The sequence below is a fragment of the Eucyclogobius newberryi genome, unplaced genomic scaffold (assembly GCF_026437365.1).
Source record: "Eucyclogobius newberryi isolate DKJ021-1_F unplaced genomic scaffold, fEucNew1.0.hap1 SCAF_15, whole genome shotgun sequence".
In the NCBI taxonomy this organism is placed as follows: domain Eukaryota; kingdom Metazoa; phylum Chordata; class Actinopteri; order Gobiiformes; family Gobiidae; genus Eucyclogobius; species Eucyclogobius newberryi.
In genome coordinates, this window is record NW_027315779.1 from 33,387,765 (window position 1) to 33,406,218 (window position 18,454).

At 46.1% G+C, this 18,454-nt stretch overlaps 1 protein-coding gene across 1 annotated transcript in view; it reads left to right on the plus strand.

The window, feature by feature from the left end:
- doc2b (double C2-like domains, beta) overlaps window positions 1–18,454 on the plus strand; it is a 326,981-nt gene that overhangs the window by 215,871 nt on the left and 92,656 nt on the right. The window lies entirely within an intron of this gene.

The following is an 18,454-nucleotide window of genomic DNA, read 5'->3' on the forward strand; positions in this document are numbered from 1 at the left end:
GACAACAGGAGGTGTGGCTCATATCGTCATGACAACAGAAGGTGTGACTCATATCGTCATGACAACAGGCGGTGTGGCTCATATCGTCATGACAACAGGAGGTGTGGCTCATATCGTCATGACAACAGGCGGTGTGGCTCATATCGTCATGACAACAGAAGGTGTGACTCATATCGTCATGACAACAGGCGGTGTGGCTCATATCGTCATGACAACAGGAGGTGTGGCTCATATCGTCATGACAACAGGCGGTGTGGCTCATATCGTCATGACAACAGGCGGTGTGGCTCATATCGTCATGACAACAGGAGGTGTGGCTCATATTGTCACGACAACATGTGGTGTGGCTCATATCGTCATGACAACAGGCGGTGTGGCTCATATCGTCATGACAACAGGAGGTGTGGCTCATATCGTCATGACAACAGGCGGTGTGGCTCATATCGTCATGACAACAGAAGGTGTGACTCATATCGTCATGACAACAGGCGGTGTGGCTCATATCGTCATGACAACAGGAGGTGTGGCTCATATCGTCATGACAACAGGCGGTGTGGCTCATATCGTCATGACAACAGAAGGTGTGACTCATATCGTCATGACAACAGGAGGTGTGGCTCATATCGTCATGACAACAGGAGGTGTGGCTCATATCGTCATGACAACAGGCGGTGTGGCTCATATCGTCATGACAACAGGCGGTGTGGCTCATATCGTCATGACAACAGGAGGTGTGGCTCATATTGTCACGACAACATGTGGTGTGGCATGATCACGTGACATGATCACGGTAGAAAACGATGAACAAAACTCCTTTTTGGTTTTTCATATTTGGACATGTGATCGACACATAAGGCTTTCAAATGAGTGAAATGCATTGTTAGTTTTAGGGCTCATGAGTCGCTTGAGTGTGAGATCACTGCTACACCACCACCTCTGTGCTCCTGGAGGTCTGACAGGTAACATGGGTGGGTGGGGTTAACATGAGTGGGTGGGGTTAACATGGGTGGGTGGGGTTAACATGGGTGGGTGGAGTTAACATGGGTGGGTGGGGTTAACATGGGTGGGTGGGGTTAACATGAATGGGTGGGGTTAACATGGGTGGGTGGGGTTAACATGAGTGGGTGGGGTTAACATGAGTGGGTGGGGTTAACATGAGTGGGTGGAGTTAACATGAGTGGGTGGGGTTATAATGGGTGGGTGGGGTTATAATGGGTGGGTGGGGTTAACATGGGTGGGTGGGGTTATAATGGGTGGGTGGGGTTATAATGGGTGGGTGGGGTTAACATGGGTGGGTGGGGTTAACATGGGTGGGTGGGGTTAACATGGGTGGGTGGAGTTAACATGAGTGGGTGGGGTTAACATGGGTGGGTGGGGTTAACATGAGTGGGTGGGGTTAACATGAGTGGGTGGGGTTAACATGAGTGGGTGGGGTTATAATGGGTGGGTGGGGTTAACATGGGTGGGTGGGGTTAACATGGGTGGGTGGGGTTATAATGGGTGGGTGGGGTTAACATGGGTGGGTGGAGTTAACATGGGTGGGTGGGTGGGGTTAACATGAGTGGGTGGGGTTAACATGGGTGGGTGGGGTTAACATGAGTGGGTGGGGTTAACATGAGTGGGTGGAGTTAACATGAGTGGGTGGGGTTATAATGGGTGGGTGGGGTTAACATGGGTGGGTGGGGTTATAATGGGTGGGTGGGGTTAACATGGGTGGGTGGGGTTAACATGAGTGGGTGGAGTTATAATGGATGGGTGGGGTTAACATGAGTGGGTGGGGTTAACATGAGTGGGTGGGGTTAACATGGATGGGTGGAGTTAACATGGGTGGGTGGGGTTAACATGAGTGGGTGGGGTTAACATGGGTGGGTGGGGTTAACATGAGTGGGTGGGGTTAACATGGGTGGGTGGGGTTAACATGGGTGGGTGGAGTTAACATGGGTGGTTGGGGTTAACATGAGTGGGTGGGGTTAACATGAGTGGGTGGAGTTAACATGAGTGGGTGGGGTTAACATGAGTGGGTGGAGTTAACATGAGTGGGTGGGGTTAACATGAGTGGGTGGAGTTAACATGAGTGGGTGGGGTTAACATGAGTGGGTGGGGTTAACATGAGTGGGTAGGGTTAACATGAGTGGGTGGAGTTAACATGAGTGGGTGGGGTTAACATGAGTGGGTGGGGTTAACATGAGTGGGTGGAGTTAACATGAGTGGGTGGGGTTAACATGAGTGGGTGGAGTTAACATGAGTGGGTGGGGTTAACATGAGTGGGTGGAGTTAACATGAGTGGGTGGGGTTAACATGAGTGGGTGGGGTTAACATGAGTGGGTGGGGTTAACATGAGTGGGTGGAGTTAACATGAGTGGGTGGGGTTAACATGAGTGGGTAGGGTTAACATGAGTGGGTGGAGTTAACATGAGTGGGTGGGGTTAACATGAGTGGGTGGAGTTAACATGAGTGGGTGGGGTTAACATGAGTGGGTGGAGTTAACATGAGTGGGTGGGGTTAACATGAGTGGGTGGAGTTAACATGAGTGGGTGGGGTTAACATGAGTGGGTGGGATGGACTCATTTAGTCTGACATAATCATCTTGTTGAAGACAAGTTTCAGTTAGAGCTGAAGATCTATGTTATAGTCACTAATTAATTAATTAATTAATCAATCAATTAATTAAGTAAAGGTGATTTATAGGAAATTGACCTAATGTTTAGCAGTTTGTGTCATTTGTTAGTGTTATTTTTCTTAAGTTACTGGGTCTGACGCCTGAAATAGTTTTTTCTGAGATTTGACTTGTTGGCTCATCCCTGGGTGGTCACTTAAGATGACTGAGGCTGTAATAATAATGAATAGGGATGAACCCTGGGCAGTGGGATGGGTTCTTACCCTCGGCAGTGGGATGGGTTCTTACCCTCGGCAGTGGGATGGGTTCTTACCCTCGGCAGTGGGATGGGTTCTTACCCTCGGCAGTGGGATGGGTTCTTACCCTCGGCAGTGGGATGGGTTCTTACCCTGGGCAGTGGGATGGGTTCTTACCCTCGGCAGTGGGATGGGTTTTTACCCTCGGCAGTGGGATGGGTTCTTACCCTCGGCAGTGGGATGGGTTCTTACCCTCGGCAGTGGGATGGGTTCTTACCCTCGGCAGTGGGATGGGTTCTTACCCTCGGCAGTGGGATGGGTTCTTACCCTCGGCAGTGGGATGGGTTCTTAGCTAGCGTTAGCCTACAAAGCAAGCAGGTCCTCCAGACCCCGCCCCTCCTCCCCCTCACTCTCCTCTTTAGTCCTCCTCCCCCTCCTCCTCTTTAGTCCTCCTCCCCCTCCTCCCTCTCCTCTTTAGTCCTCCTCCCCCTCCTCTTTAGTCCTCCTCCCCCTCCTCTTTAGTCCTCCTCCCCCTCCTCCCCCTCCTCACTCTCCTCTTTAGTCCTCCTCCCCCTCCTCCTCTTTAGTCCTCCTCCCCCTCCTCCCTCTCCTCTTTAGTCCTCCTCCCCCTCCTCTTTAGTCCTCCTCCCCCTCCTCTTTAGTCCTCCTCCCCCTCCTCCCCCTCCTCACTCTCCTCTTCAGTCCTCCTCCCCCTCCTCCCCCTTACTCTCCTCTTTAGTCCTCCTCCCCCTCCTCACTCTCCTCCTTAGTCCTCCTCCCCCTCCTCTTTAGTCCTCCTCCCCCTCCTCCCCCTCCTCACTCTCCTCTTCAGTCCTCCTGGTCCTCCCCCTCCTCTTTAGTCCTCCTCCCCCTCCTCCCCCTCATCACTCTCCTCTTTAGTCTTCCTCCCCCTCCTCTTTAGTCCTCCTCCCCCTCCTCACTCTCCTCTTCAGTCCTCCTGGTCCTCCCCCTCCTCCCCCTCCTCCCTCTCCTCTTTAGTCCTCCTCCCCCTCCTCCCCCTCATCACTCTCCTCTTTAGTCCTCCTCCTCCTCCTCTTTAGTCCTCCTCCCCCTCCTCCCCCTCCTCCCTCTCCTCTTTAGTCCTCCTCCCCCTCCTCACTCTCCTCTTCAGTCCTCCTGGTCCTCCCCCTCCTCTTTAGTCCTCCTCCCCCTCCTCCCCCTCCTCCCTCTCCTCTTTAGTCCTCCTCCCCCTCCTCACTCTCCTCTTCAGTCCTCCTGGTCCTCCCCCTCCTCTTTAGTCCTCCTCCCCCTCCTCCCCCTCCTCCCTCTCCTCTTTAGTCCTCCTCCCCCTCCTCACTCTCCTCTTCAGTCCTCCTGGTCCTCCCCCTCCTCCCCCTCCTCTTCAGTCCTCCTGGCCCTCCCCCTCCTCCCCCTCCCCCCCTCCTCTTTAGTCATCCTACCCCTCCTCCTCCCCCTTACTCTCCTCTTTAGTCCTCCTCCCCCTCCTCCTCCCCCTCACTCTCCTCTTTAGTCCTCCTCACTCTCCTCTTTAGTCCTCTCTGGCCAGCTTTACCCATCTCATAATTAGCCATGATCACCCTGTGTGTTGAAATGAGGCTACAAACCCGCACTGTGCTCCTCTCACCCGCGCACATTTTCAATTAGGCCGCTTAATGGAGCGTAATGCCTTCTTCATTTGTGAGAGCCAAATCATGTCTCATTAAAACAAAGGCCTCACAGACACAGTGTTTTCTGGCTCACGGTGTAAAAAAATAGACAAACATGTTTGTTATATATGTTATCTGAAAAACCATCTGCCAACTTATTCATTTAGATTGGGCTCCTCTCATCTTCTTTAGGCCGTGATTGGCTCATAGATCAGTGGTGGGAGGAAAGAAAAAGGTTAAAAAACTTTGGAACGAAGACCTATTGCGCTTGTGCCTGCTGTGTAGTTGTAGTGTCATTCTGCCCTCACATGGACACAGTTGTTTAAAGCAGAACACACAACTCAACAGTGGCTGAGATCATTTCTCAAATCTCATTTCAAACCCCAAACATAAAACAGTTGGCTAACTCCAAAGTGACAAAATAGCCTAATTTCAAATCTTTAATTGTATTTTGATTATATCCTATAGAAATTACTTTGGTAGGTCAACAAATCAATCATCATACATTTCCAGCCCCCAGGTCAAGAACCACTGCTGATTCTTCTGGATTGTCTGGATGTTTTTGGGTTTGATTCAAATTCTATAAAATAGTTTATAGATGATCTCACAAATGGAACTCAAGCTGATTCTGCTGATGCTTTCATTCTGAATTGTCTTTGTTCTAATTTTATAGACATGAGTCTAAATCAGTAGTCATCCAACAAAAATATAGCAATTAAGGCACACGTGAACCAAGATAATTGTCCCATTTAGTTTGTCAAATTTGTCTATTTTCAAATTAAGTCTGATTGTGATTTTTTTTTCCATTTTATGAATGGAAAGTGCGATATTAGTCCAGTCATTGTTGGTGCGCTTTCTGTCATCCATTCTTTTTGAGGGCCTCTTTGGCCTGGAGGATGCTCCAGAGGTACCTGTGTATTGTGTCCATGGCAGGAGTTCTGAGGCCCAAGTACATGGTTCTGAAGTCCAGTGGGACGATGATGTGGTTGGCCTCCTGGCTGCCTCACACAGTGTGAGTAATGGACACTTTGACTGGGACTTGTGAAAAATCGTGTCACACTTTTCCAACTGAATTTTATTTAAAAAACATGTGATTTTTTTGGTTCTCTGAGATTTACATATATTTACCCATTCTTGTTGTTAATCCTGCTTCCGAAGAGTGCACACGCTTTTTTTGCTCGCTCCGCTTGCTATCGCTGCTTTCCTTATTTATTTTGCTTTTTAATCAGTTTTTGTCTTCCAAACATTTTTGCTTTAGACTTTTTCAAGTAAACCAAGGATTTTAAGAACATTTTTCCAGTTTTAACGACATATCTGACGCCAGCGACATGTCCGTGAGAAGAAGGGAGAAAGACTGTGAACGCTGTCGGAAATATCAACAAGAAATTAATGAGCTGAAAACACGGATATTTGTTTTGGAATCTGAAAAAGTTCTTCACGATACCATTCCTGTGTCAACCGACGGTAAGAGGAGCACACTTTTTACAAGAAAAACTGCTACTTTCAACCTTAACCGCAGTGACTCTGTGTCGTTTCCAAAACTGTCTAAAAACCAGAAAGACCAGGCTGTTTCTTGGAACAAACTTGGAGCAAAACCTAAACGATACAAAGATAACGTGAAGTCACCTAAAATACAGCTCACCAACAGATTTTTACCACTTTCAGAGATGGAATTAAATGAAAAAAGGAAAGATGACGTGGCCAAAATACAGCAAGGAGGAACTGTGCCACAAGCCAAGGTCACGGAGATTGTTTTAGTTGGGGACGGCGCGATAAGTCACGTGACGCATGAAAAGATAAACACACATTCTTTTCCAAGCGCCACTGTTTCTGAGATAACGTCACTCCTTCCAAATATTATGGCTAAGCATGGAGGAGCTAAACAGCTGATTGTGCACGTGGGTGCAGTGGACATGCGGCGGGAACAGACTGAAGTTTTGAAAAAAGACTTCTTGAAGTTATTCGACGTGCTTGATAAAATGGAAATCAAAACATTCATAAGTGGACCTCTTCCAAACATCGACAGGAGGATAAACAAGTTTAGCCGGCTTCTTCAGCTGAACACATGGCTGTCCAAAGAGTGTTCCCCGAGAGGACTACACTATATTGAGAACTTCTATCTATTCTGGAAACGAGAGGACCTGTTTAAGAGAAATGGCCCCCACCTATGCAGAGGTGGAGTGAGGGTGCTGACAGAGAACCTGCTCCACGCTCTGAGGCATTGGACTGGGCCTGGACAGGGTCCTGAGCAGATAGTTAGAGAAGAGAGGAATGAGAGAAGAATTCCTGCTCCATCAGCCAGAGACCGAGCCAATGTTTCAACATCAAAAGCACCACAACCTCAGCCTCCACCAAAGGATTCATCAGCAGCTGCTCCACCACCACCAGCAAAGGATTCAGCTCCAGCTGCTCCACATTCACCTCCACCGCCTCCAGCAAAGGAACAATCTTCAAAGGCCTTGGACCCATCTGTGACAAGCCCAACAACATCCCTGTCATCGCCCCTGCCTTCACACCAGCCCTGGGTTCCCCCTACAACATCTACTCCCACTAAAGATTCATCATTCTCCTTCTCATCTCCACTCTCACCCATGGGCCTTCCCAGCCATTTTGAAAGTCTGATCAAATCAGGCATTAAGATGGCTCCACTCACGCCCAATATAGCAAGGGCTATGCCGACTACACCAACAAAAGCCCCACCACCCATCCCCCCTCGCCTCTCACCTGGTCCCAAACTCTCCTTGGCTACAAAAGCCCCACCACCCATCCAACCTCGCCTTTCACCTGGTATCTCCCATAGCTAGGATGCACTGGGTCTCAGCGTTGCCGGGACTTATTGTCACATTAAAAATCAAACCAACCCGGGGCCCTATGTAAAAAGAGCCCCCCCTAGTGCTATTTCTGTAGCCACATCATCACACAGATGGAAAAACAAAATGCGAGTCAGGCCCAATCTGAGAAATGTGATTCATATTCCCTGTGAAAAGATAAAGCCCAGTCCCACTGAAACTAGTCTGAAACTTGCTGTGCTAAATGTCAGATCCTTATGTAACAAATCTCTCTTAATTAATAATTTTATTTCTTCTTATAATCTTGATTTTATGTTTTTAACTGAAACACACAGAAACAAAGAGAAAGTGTTAGCGGTCACCTCCAGAGTCTCGCTCTAAAACCTACAAACCAAATTAGAAATCTGGGGGTAATAATGGACTCAGACTTGAACTTTAATAGCCACGTCAAATCAATAACATCAGCAGCTTTTTACCATCTAAAAAACATTGCCAAAATCAAAAATATAGTGTCAAAACCAGATTTAGAGAGACTTATCCACGCGTTTGTCTCCAGTAGATTAGACTACTGTAACGGCCTGCTCACTGGTCTCTCCAAACGAGCTGTAAAACAGCTGCAGTACATCCAGAACGCTGCTGCTCTGGTCCTGACTAGAACCAGGAAGTATGATCACATTAGTCCTGTTCTCAGGTCTCTGCACTGGCTCCCTGTGGCTCAGAGAATAGACTTTAAAGCAGCTCTGCTTGTGTACAAGTCTCTCCATGGCCTAGCACCAAAGTACATCTTGGATATGTTAGTGCCATATGAACCATCTCGGACTCTGAGGACCTCAGGGACCGGCCTCCTGCTGGTGCCCAGAGTCAGGACAAAACATGGGGAATCTGCGTTTCAGTTTTATGCAGCTAAAATCTGGAACAGTCTTCCTGAAGATGTGAGACAGGCTTCTACTCTGACAATGTTCAAATCTAAGCTAAAAAACAGTTTTGTTTAGCTGCGCATATGACTGAAGGGATTTTTTCTTTGCACTCTTCTCTTTTGTTTGTGATTTTATTAGTTTAGAAAATCAGTTGGATTGATAATTTTTAATTTAGTTAATTTTATTGTAGTTAATTTTTATCGTCGCACTCTTCTCTTTTGTTTGTGATTTTATTAGTTTAGAAAATCAGTTGGATTGATAATTTTTAATTTAGTTAATTTTATTGTATTTCTGTAATTTCTTTGTGATTTGAATGCATTTTTCCTGCTGTGAAGCACTTTGAATTGCCTTGTGTATGAAATGTGCTCTACAAATAAACTTGCCTTGCCTTGCCTTGCCTTCTTCATCAGTCAAAACAAAGTGACCCTCTCTTTCCCATTTATTTTCAATGTAATCAGTGAGTGACTGACAAAATTGTGAATACATTTATATAATTGAGTGTCTGCGTCATGAAGCAGACACTATGTTCTTGTATTTTGAAAATCCTTTCCATATCAGGTTTTTCCTGATTTTTAATGCGTTTAAACTCTTTACTCTTTACACTTTCACCGAATTCAACTAATTTTACCTCCTTACGATCACTTTAACTGTCTTATGGGCTATTACTTTTGACATTTGAATATACATTTTGTAGTATTTGCAATTGAAATTAATGGGGCATTGATGCCGCCACAGTTGACTTTCTTTTTTCAAAATCGTACCTGTCCTAGGTTTTTCGTCCAATCGAGCTCAAAACAACACTTTTTGCATCTAGAGACATTGAAAATTAATTAAAACTCAAAAAAATGTTGATATTCCTTGGACGCTCCCGCACCGTGGACCCTGCACGTGGACCCTGCACCGTGGATGCTCCTGCACCGTGGACGCGCCCGCACCGTGGACGTGCCCGCACCGTTCAAAAACGCATCACTACTCAATGGTCACATTTATGAAGCGCTTCTACCGTCAAGACATTCAATGCGCTTTACATCAAGGAGCCAGTCACCCATTCACACATAATCACACACCAGATGTTCGCAGACACTGGGGGCTAGTCGAGTCAAGTGCCTTGCCCAAGGACAAAACAGCAGTATTTGCCTGAGGCAGCTGTGATCGCACCGCCAACCTGTGGGTCAGTGGATCTGACCGCTCTACCATAGTGTAGTAAGCGTACTACTGTGTAGTTTATGTGTAAATATCTCATGTTACATCGCGAGCACCTGTGGATTAGTAGGTGCGGCCCATATATGGACAAGTACTACTTTCTTCTCTATTTAGTGTGCGCAGCTTTTAATCAGGAGCGCTGTATCGCCTGAAAGTATGATAAAAAAAACAAGTTTGTGACTTCTGGGTGGAAAACATCTCTCCAATGCATAAATATTGTAAGAGTGACATTATTAAGTTAGAAAATGTGAATTATGTGCCCCAAAGTAAAAGCCAATCAAGCCACATTATATGCCCACTTTAAAGGAGCAAAAACACATACAATAGCTATTCTTTGTGGGACTTCCCTGGTTAAATGAAGGTTAAACGAACTCCTTAATCATTGTTATTCTACCCCCTGATGGCCAACAACACAGCAGGATCGTCTGAACAACACAAGGGCGATCAGGCTCTGTTGACACACACATGCATATTTAATGAGAGTCATTTACCTCCTCGTAAATGAATACGAATTATTGCTTGAAGTTCTTCTTTGTTCAGTACAAATCAGCTAAGTTTGTTCTAGATAGTTCTTGGGAGATTCCTCGACATCTAACCCATCCTTAAAGCCAATCGGACGAGCTGGGGTTTTAAGTCCATATGAAGGTTCTCCTGTTTTCCTAATTGTGACGTTGAACCTGTTGCCAATTTTTACATAGTTTTACGTTTGTTAATTTGCCCTTTGTGAAGACATTTTGAAGTTTTAAAACGACAGGAAGTAGAGCTGAGTTCTATAACAGAATCCCTCTGTGATGTCATCAATGTGAGACGTGCCATTGAAAAACAAGCCTATTTGTCTTCAGTTTGACCATTTTTGTAAAGTTTATAATTTTGACATAAGCACAAATATGACAAAGTAGAGGCAATCCACAACTGTTGCCTAGCAACCAGACTGTAAAAAAGAGCCTAAATCCAGAATAAATGAAAACAATTAAGGATTTGACACACAACAATACCATATGTCACATTTATTTTCTCAAACAATGGTTTAAACTGCCATAAAAGTTTGTCAGTTAAGTATAAACTGTCTCTGTGTTTTCAATGGCACGTCGCACATTGATGACATCAGAGAAGGATTCTGTTTTAAACCTCAGCTATACTTCCTGTCATTTTAAAAGGCAACTTAACGGAAGTTAAACTATGATAAATATTTACCCCAGGTGCCCTCCCACCAAACCAAGTCACAAAAAAGAGAAAGCGTCAGATAGTCTTTAAATAGGCCGGTATTGACCTTATTCCGCCCCGCCCACTTTTTCCTCTTTTTGACACGGATCGCCACTTCTGTTGTAAGGACACTTCTGTTGTAAGGACACATCTGTTGTAAGGACACTTCTGTTGTAAGGACACTTCTGTTGTAAGGACACTTCTGTTGTAAGGACACTTCTGTTGTAAGGACACTTCTGTTGTAAGGACACGTCTGTTGTAAGGACACTTCTGTTGTAAGGACACTTCTGTTGTAAGGACACTTCTGTTGTAAGGACACTTCTGTTGTAAGGACACTTCTGTTGTAATGACACTTCTGTTGTAAGGACACTTCTGTTGTAAGGACACTTCTGTTGTAAGGACACTTACTAGTCAAACCTCAGATTCAGGAGGAGCAGAGTGGTTTTCGTCCCGGTCGTGGAACACTGGACCAGCTCTATACCCTCCATCGGGTGCTCGAGGGTTCATGGGAGTTTGCCCAACCAGTCCACATGTGCTTTGTGGATCTGGAGAAGGCTTTCGACCGTGTCCCTCGGGGTGTCCTTTGGGGGGTGCTCCGGGAGTACGGGGTCCGGGGCCCTTTGCTCAGGGCTGTCCGGTCCCTGTATGACCGGAGCAGGAGCTGTGTTCACTGCAGTGAGTCAGACCTGTTCCCAGTACATGAGGGGCTCCTCAGGGCTGTGCTTTGTCACCGGTTCTGTTCATAGTTTTTATGGACAGAATTTCTAGGCGCAGTCAGGGGTCGGAGGGTGTGGTCAGGGGTCGGAGGGTGTGGTCAGGGGTCGGAGGGTGTGGTCAGGGGCCAGAGGGTGTGGTCAGGGGTCGAAGGGTGTGGTCAGGGGTCAGAGGGTGTCCATTTTGGGGACCACAGGATCTCATCTCTGCTGTTTGTAGACAATGTTGTCCTGGTGGCTCCATCAAACCCGGACCTGCAGCTGCACTGGGACGGTTTGAGCCGAGTGTGAAGCGGCTGTGATGAGAATCAGCTACAAATCTGACCGGAAAAAGGTGTCTTGTCCTCTCCAGGTGGGTGGGGAGTCCTTGTCCCAAGTGGAGGAGTTCAAGTATCTCTGGGTCTTGTTCACGGGTGAGGGAAGGATGGAGCGTGAGATTGACAGTTGGATCGGTGCAGCAGCTGCAGTGATGCAGTCGCTGCATCGACTGTTGTGGTGAAGAAGGAGTTGAGTCCAAAGACAAAGCTCTCGATTTATTGGTCAGTCTACGTTCTGACCTCACCTATGGTCATGAGCTATGGGTAATGACCCAAAAGGACAAGATCACGGATACAAGCGATCGCGGGGAAGCGAGGGCGCTCCCATAGAGAGGGTGAGGAGCTCAGTCACACGGGGGGAGCTCGGAGTAGAGCTGCTGCTCCTCCACGTCGAGAGGAGCCAGCTGAGGTGGCTCAGGCATCTGTTCCGGATGCCTCCTGGGCGCCTCCCTGGGGAGGTGTTTCGGGCATGTCTCACCGGGAAAGGCCCCGGGCAAGACCCAGGACACGCTGGGGGGACTATGTTTCTCTGCTGGCCAGGGAACACCTCGGGATCCGCCCGTAGAAGTTGGAAGAAGTGTCTGGGGAGAAGGAAGTCTGGGAGTCCCTGCTTAGACTGCTGCCCCCGCGACCCGGACCCGGATAAAGCGGGTTAGCCAATATACACATTTTTTCAACCTACATCTATAAATGTAATATTTATAGGTTTACCAGTACTTTGTGAGTCTGATACATCTAATGTCGGCTGAACATGTAAATTCCAGTTTCCACCACAGACGACGGTTCCCTCAGCGTGGTTTGCAATCAGATCCACATCTTCAGTATAGAAAGTGCAGTCGCCTCCTGCAGGAGCAAATTCATTTATCAAAATAAACACACTGTGCTGCCTGTGCCCCATAGTAAAGAGAACAAAGGAGAGGTCACACATCAAAGGGTGGTTGAATAAGTGACTGTGGGGAAAGAGGAGAGTAAAGTTAGTGCAGGTCTACATGGAGAGAAAGCACTAGTGCCGTGAGGGTAATAACAGTTAAGCATCAGTGTGATCAATATGAAAACACTGTATTGCTTCCCACAGCCAGCTAGATCCACATATTAGACGCACACACAACATTTGTGAATAAATGTCAGATTCTCTCCTCAGAAAAAAAGTTTTGTCTTCTTTGCTGCTCATACTGCTGCACGCATGAATGACTGCAGGTCACAGTGCTGTAACCAAGCATGGCTGAGACTGACAATGTTTTGTAAATCCCTTTGCCAACTACTCAAAATGCGGCTATATGTTGGAGACCCCTGTTCTAAGTCATTTAAATGGGTTTCTTATATCGAATATCCTAAATATCTTTGACCGTTTAATTGGAATCAAAATGCCATTAACATTAAGATATGCTATTAATAGAAAAAGCTTCAGTTGTAGTCATCTGGACTCAGTTTGAAAAATAGACGTTTCGACTCTCATCCAAGAGTCATTGTCAATAACAGAATTTAGGTCGAGAACTCCGATATTAATACTGTTCTGTGGTAAGACCCGCCCATTGGGAGGAGCCTTCCTGAAGTAGAAAGAGTTGTTTGTTTCAACAGAAACTCCCCCTTGTATCTACCGAGCCTATTCAGAATTTTAATGGCCTATTAGAATCCTCTTTGTCTTTGTGAGACCCTGGCTCAACCACCCTGAGTACCTGATTAGCATCTAAATGTCCTTGTCCTGGTCTTCTACCTTTCCAGGGGTTCAGTATCCCATTATAAATAACAGGAAGATTAAATCTTAGCCCTCCATTTCTGTTTAAAGAAGGTCTTTCTTTTTTAACAAAAATAGCTTCCTTGGCTCCTCTTTCAAACCGTCTTTTCTCCTGCTTAAAACCTTCACCTCACCGTCTTCAAACGAGTGATTCGAGGCTTCAAGATGGAGATGCACGGCACTCTGTGGACCTGAACTAGTATTTCTTCTGTGCTGATAAAGCCTCTTGTGTAGAGGCTGTTTTGTCTCACCTATGTACCGTTCTTTACAGCTTTCTTCACTGCATTGGATCGAATAAACTACATTGCTCTGTTTTTTTTATTTTTATTTTTTATTTTTTTCAAACTGAGTCCAGATGACTACAACTGAAGCTTTTTCTACTATGGAACACGCCTGGACGAATGAGGGATTACACCGACATATGCTATTAATATTTTTTTTTCAAAAAACATGCACTGTGACGAGTTGGCTACTGTCCAGGGTGTACCCCGCCTAAGGCCCGAAGTCACTGGGATAGGCTCCAGTCACCCGCGACCCCGAAAGGGAACAAGCGGTAGAAAATGGATGGATGGATGCATTAACCATCTGGAAATCATTCTTGTATATCTCCTTTTTTTACACAGCTCTCTGGTCGAACACAACACGCAAAAACAGGAACCACAACAACAGAACACAATATGTTCTCTCTCTAACGGTCTCTTTTCAATTACATCTAAACACATCCCTACAGAAGACTACATCACAACCACAGAAACAGCCATTAGGAACGACAAGATGACAGAACAAACTGAAGGGAAAAAAAGAAAAGGGATTTTATGCCAACAACATGCAAAGAGCCCACAGACTGATCCAAAAAGGGATCAGAAAATGGAGGGGAAACCATTTTCTAGGAATAAAAATGCCGTCAGGTACGGTTGATATAACATTTTCACCTGGGTATTTACAATCTAAAGTTGATCATATGGTGCACTTCTAGTGAGATTTCCTTTTCAGCTGTTGTGGCTCGGTCATCAGGGTTTGTTAGTCTTGGAAGTTATATCTCGTATACTATCAAACGCAGCATCAATTTTGTGTCATCTGCTTTGTAATGTTATCAGTTATCTTCCACTGAGCTGCCAAAATCACTGGGTCTATCCCACTCCTGGTGTCGTCAGGAGTACTGCCTGGATCAGAGAAAAAGCTCAATTTCTGGGCAGATGAGCAAGGAGGGGCTGGAGCTGCGGCGGAGCCGGTTAGCTTAGCTGTAGCATTGCTAGCCTGGCTCTCGGTGTTCATGTTCGGTTTCATAGGTATTTTCAGAAAATGAGTGTCCAAGCTCATTATATATTTGCTCCCACACGAGAAATGTGAAATCTCCCCAGTCTTCATCTGAGAACTTTGTATTGAGAACTTGACAGTGGCGGGCCGTGGGTCTGGGGCCTTCAGTTCACAGTTCCACCCGAATGAATCCACCTCTTATTACCATCATATTACCATCATATTACCATCATTATGATGCCATGGCTCTAGACACTATACATTTAGACAGAAACGCAGTTCAACCTGGCGTTGCCTCACCTTCTCCTGTCGGTGTCCGCTCCTTCTCCACGCCGATGTCCGTGCGTTGTCCGCTCGTTCTCCACGCCGTTCTCCTCGCATTCTCTGTGCAGTCTCCACGCCGGTGTCAGCGCGTTGTCCGCTGTTCTCCGCTGTTCTCTGCGCTGTTCTCCGCTCGTTCTCCACACCGGTGTCCTCCAAATCTGAACCTGGAGTAGAAGCAGTGCAACAAGAGGAAAGCCATGAAATGAAGAGTAAAACTCTTACGCTGGAGAATAATGTAATAAATATTTCCCCACAAATATTTATTACATTATTATATATATATTTTTTAATTATATTCTGATTATGTTTAGGCTAGCAGAGAAGGCCTTGCTGGCCCTCACGACCCACCACTGGAACTTGAGGTATTTCATATTGTATATCATTATTGTCATAGAACAGAAATGACCAACGTTTAGAAATGATAATCCAGAACAAAGACCCAATATTTTCGTAATAATAATAGAAATAGATAAGTGCATGTGTAGTTTAAACCTGGTTAAGTCTTGTTTTTGACCTGTTTTAATCCTAATGTGTGACACTTATGGTAATATGTTTGTAGATCATTACATGTTTGCTTAATTCAAACACAAAACAATGACAAGACAAGGACTCTCCGAACATTTATTTTAACAAGACACCAGCAGAACAGATGTTTTTTCATTATCCTCCAATCATGCAATAAAACAACGTAATGAGACAGCAATTAGCATATTGAATTTGAATACAACTTTAAAATATGATTTTGAATCCTAAATACAATCAGAGAACCCTCTTTTCGAGATGATGGCACCAGATTAATCAGGACAAGTATCAGAACATCTCACTCTGTTTCATCACCTTCGCCGAAAAGTAAAGGCGTGTTTCCTGGTTGACTTTGGAGCGGATTGGAACGGTCTGAAAGTGCAAAAACAAAAAGACATTTCCACCCTGGATATTATACAATGTTGCTTATCCTTTGTTGTAAAGTCTTAAAATGATAAGCATTTAAACCTGATGTCCGTTAATTAATGAAAATGTGTTATGATATTTCACTTCTGACTCCAGTTCCCTCGATTCCAGAATTGTGAACGTTCTGATGACATTTGAAAGTATCTCTAGATGTTGTTATTTTGGTTTATTACAGGTCTGTCTTTTCACCTGCAGCATTTTCAAACATCTCCTTTCAAATGCCGAGGCAAATATCCATTTGTTTAGTCAGTCACACTCCCTATGTTTCCTCTGATTGTGTGCCTCTCCTCTGTGCCCGTTCAGTCCTGGGGGATTACAGAGTGTGCGCTTGTGGGAACGTGTTTGACAGCTGCACTTCAGAGGACCTACTTTGTGAATCAAACAGAAGAGCTGAGAACAGATGCATTAGCGTGGCGCAGGTCGGCTCTCTCTCATTCTCCCTGTCACTCCAGATAAATGCACTGTTTACCTGTGTGCCACTCTGCTGCCCTGCCTGAGAACCCAACTGACACATGGAGTTTTTGTTTTGCTTCTTCTCGCTGAGGAAATTCGGGCAAGTTTGGAAAGGGAAGAAGACTTAGCAGAGAGTGGAAATGCTCATGTAAAGACACAGTGATTTGCTGTAGGAGCTCTTCATTAAATTGACCATACGTTGTGTGTAACTCTTTTAATTTTCAGTTTTTACATGTGCCGTGGTGTGATCACGTGTCACACAGCAGCACATAAAAAAAAATAGAAAAACGTAATAAATTACCCAATATATCTGTAGTGTAAGTTTGATTATTATGTAACTGTTTAATTTTTATTCCCACGGGGCATAACCGGGCACACCCCAAAGGAGTGACGTGGGGGCTACTTCTCTGGACAGGATACTCAATTGATCTGGTGTTGCCGCTGGGTGAACTTGCTTGTTGCTCCACAGTTCAATCACCACGAGTTAACCCCATGCAGTGAACGAGAGTGTTTCTGTGCCTTTGGGAAGGGAACAGGTCTCTCACTGTTGTGTGACCAGGGACTGTGTTTTTCTACTTTGGGACTTCAACGCCCACATGGGCGATGACAGTGAAGAACGGTTTCCCTGATCTGAACCCGAGCGGTGTTCATTAATTGGACTTCTGTGCTAGCCACGTTCTGTCCATAACAAGCACCATGTTCAAGCACAATGGTGTCCATCAGTGCACGTGGCACCAGGACACCCTAGGCCAGAGGTCAATCATCGACTTTGTTTCCATGTCATCTGACCTTCAGCCTTGGACAGAGAGGGGCAGAGCTGTCAACCGGTTGGGTTGGGCAGGCCCAAGCGCACCTTGAGGATCTTTTGGGAATGTCTTTTGGAGCCCACTGTCAGCAGGGTCTTCAACTCACACCTTCAGGACAGCTTCTCCTGGGGACATTGAGTCCAAGAGGAGCCTCCATTGTTGATGCTTCTGGTTAGAGCTGTGGCAACCGCCAAACCCAGTAGAGGACGTCGGAAGTAAGGGATGCCATTAGGCTGAAAAAGGAGTTCTATCAGGCCTCTTTGGTTTGTGGGACACTTGAGGCAGTTGACAAGTATTGGCAGGCCAAGCGCACCGCAACTTGTGCTGTCGCAGAGTCAAAAACCCTGGGCTGGGAAGATTTTGGCGAGGCCATGGAGGATGACTATTGGTCGGCCCCAAAGAAATTCTGACAAACCGTCTGACGCCTCAAGAGGGGGAAGCAGTGCTTGACCAACAGAGCTGCTGACCTCGACTGGGGATGTCTCAGAATGAATGATGGTGGAAGGAATATTTTGAGGATCACTTCAATCCCGCTGTCACGTCTTCCGAAGAGGAAGCAGAGACTGTAGACTCAGAGACGGACTTGTCCATCACCCAAGCTGAGGGTGTTGGCAAACTCATCTGTGGCAAGGCTCCTGGGGGTGGATGAGATCTGTCCTGAGTACCTTTAGTCTCTAGATGTTGTTGGACTGTCTTGAAATGCCTCTGTAACATCTCCTGGCGGAGAGGATAGTGCTTCTGGACTCGCAGACAAGGGTGGTGGTCCCTCTGTTTAAGAAGGGGGGACGGAGGGTGGGTTCCAACTACAGAGGGATCACACTCCTCAGAAAGGTCTATTTAAGGTTACTGGAGAAGAAAATACAACTGAAAGTCGAACCTCAGATTCAGGACAAGCAATGTCGTTTTCGTCCTGGACGTGCAACACTGGACCAGCTCTATAATCTCTATCGGGTTCTTGAGGGTTCATGGGATTTGCTATGTTGCCAGCATTAAGTCAGTGCATGTTGGACTCCTCGGGGCTGTCCATTGTCCCCTGTTCTTTTCATTGTTTTTATGGACAACAATTCTAGGGGCAGTCAGGAGTCGGAAGGTGTCCAGATTGGGAACCACAGGATCTCATTTCTGCTGTTTGCAGATTCATTTCAATTCAATTTATTTTTGTAACGCCCAAAATCCCAACAGCAGCTGCCTCAAGGGGCAACAGTGAAAAACAGATTAAACAATGTTCAATGTCCCAGCACCCTGTGTCCAGATGATGACCTCAACATGCACTGGAACAGTTTGCAGTCGAGTGTAAAGCGGCTGGGA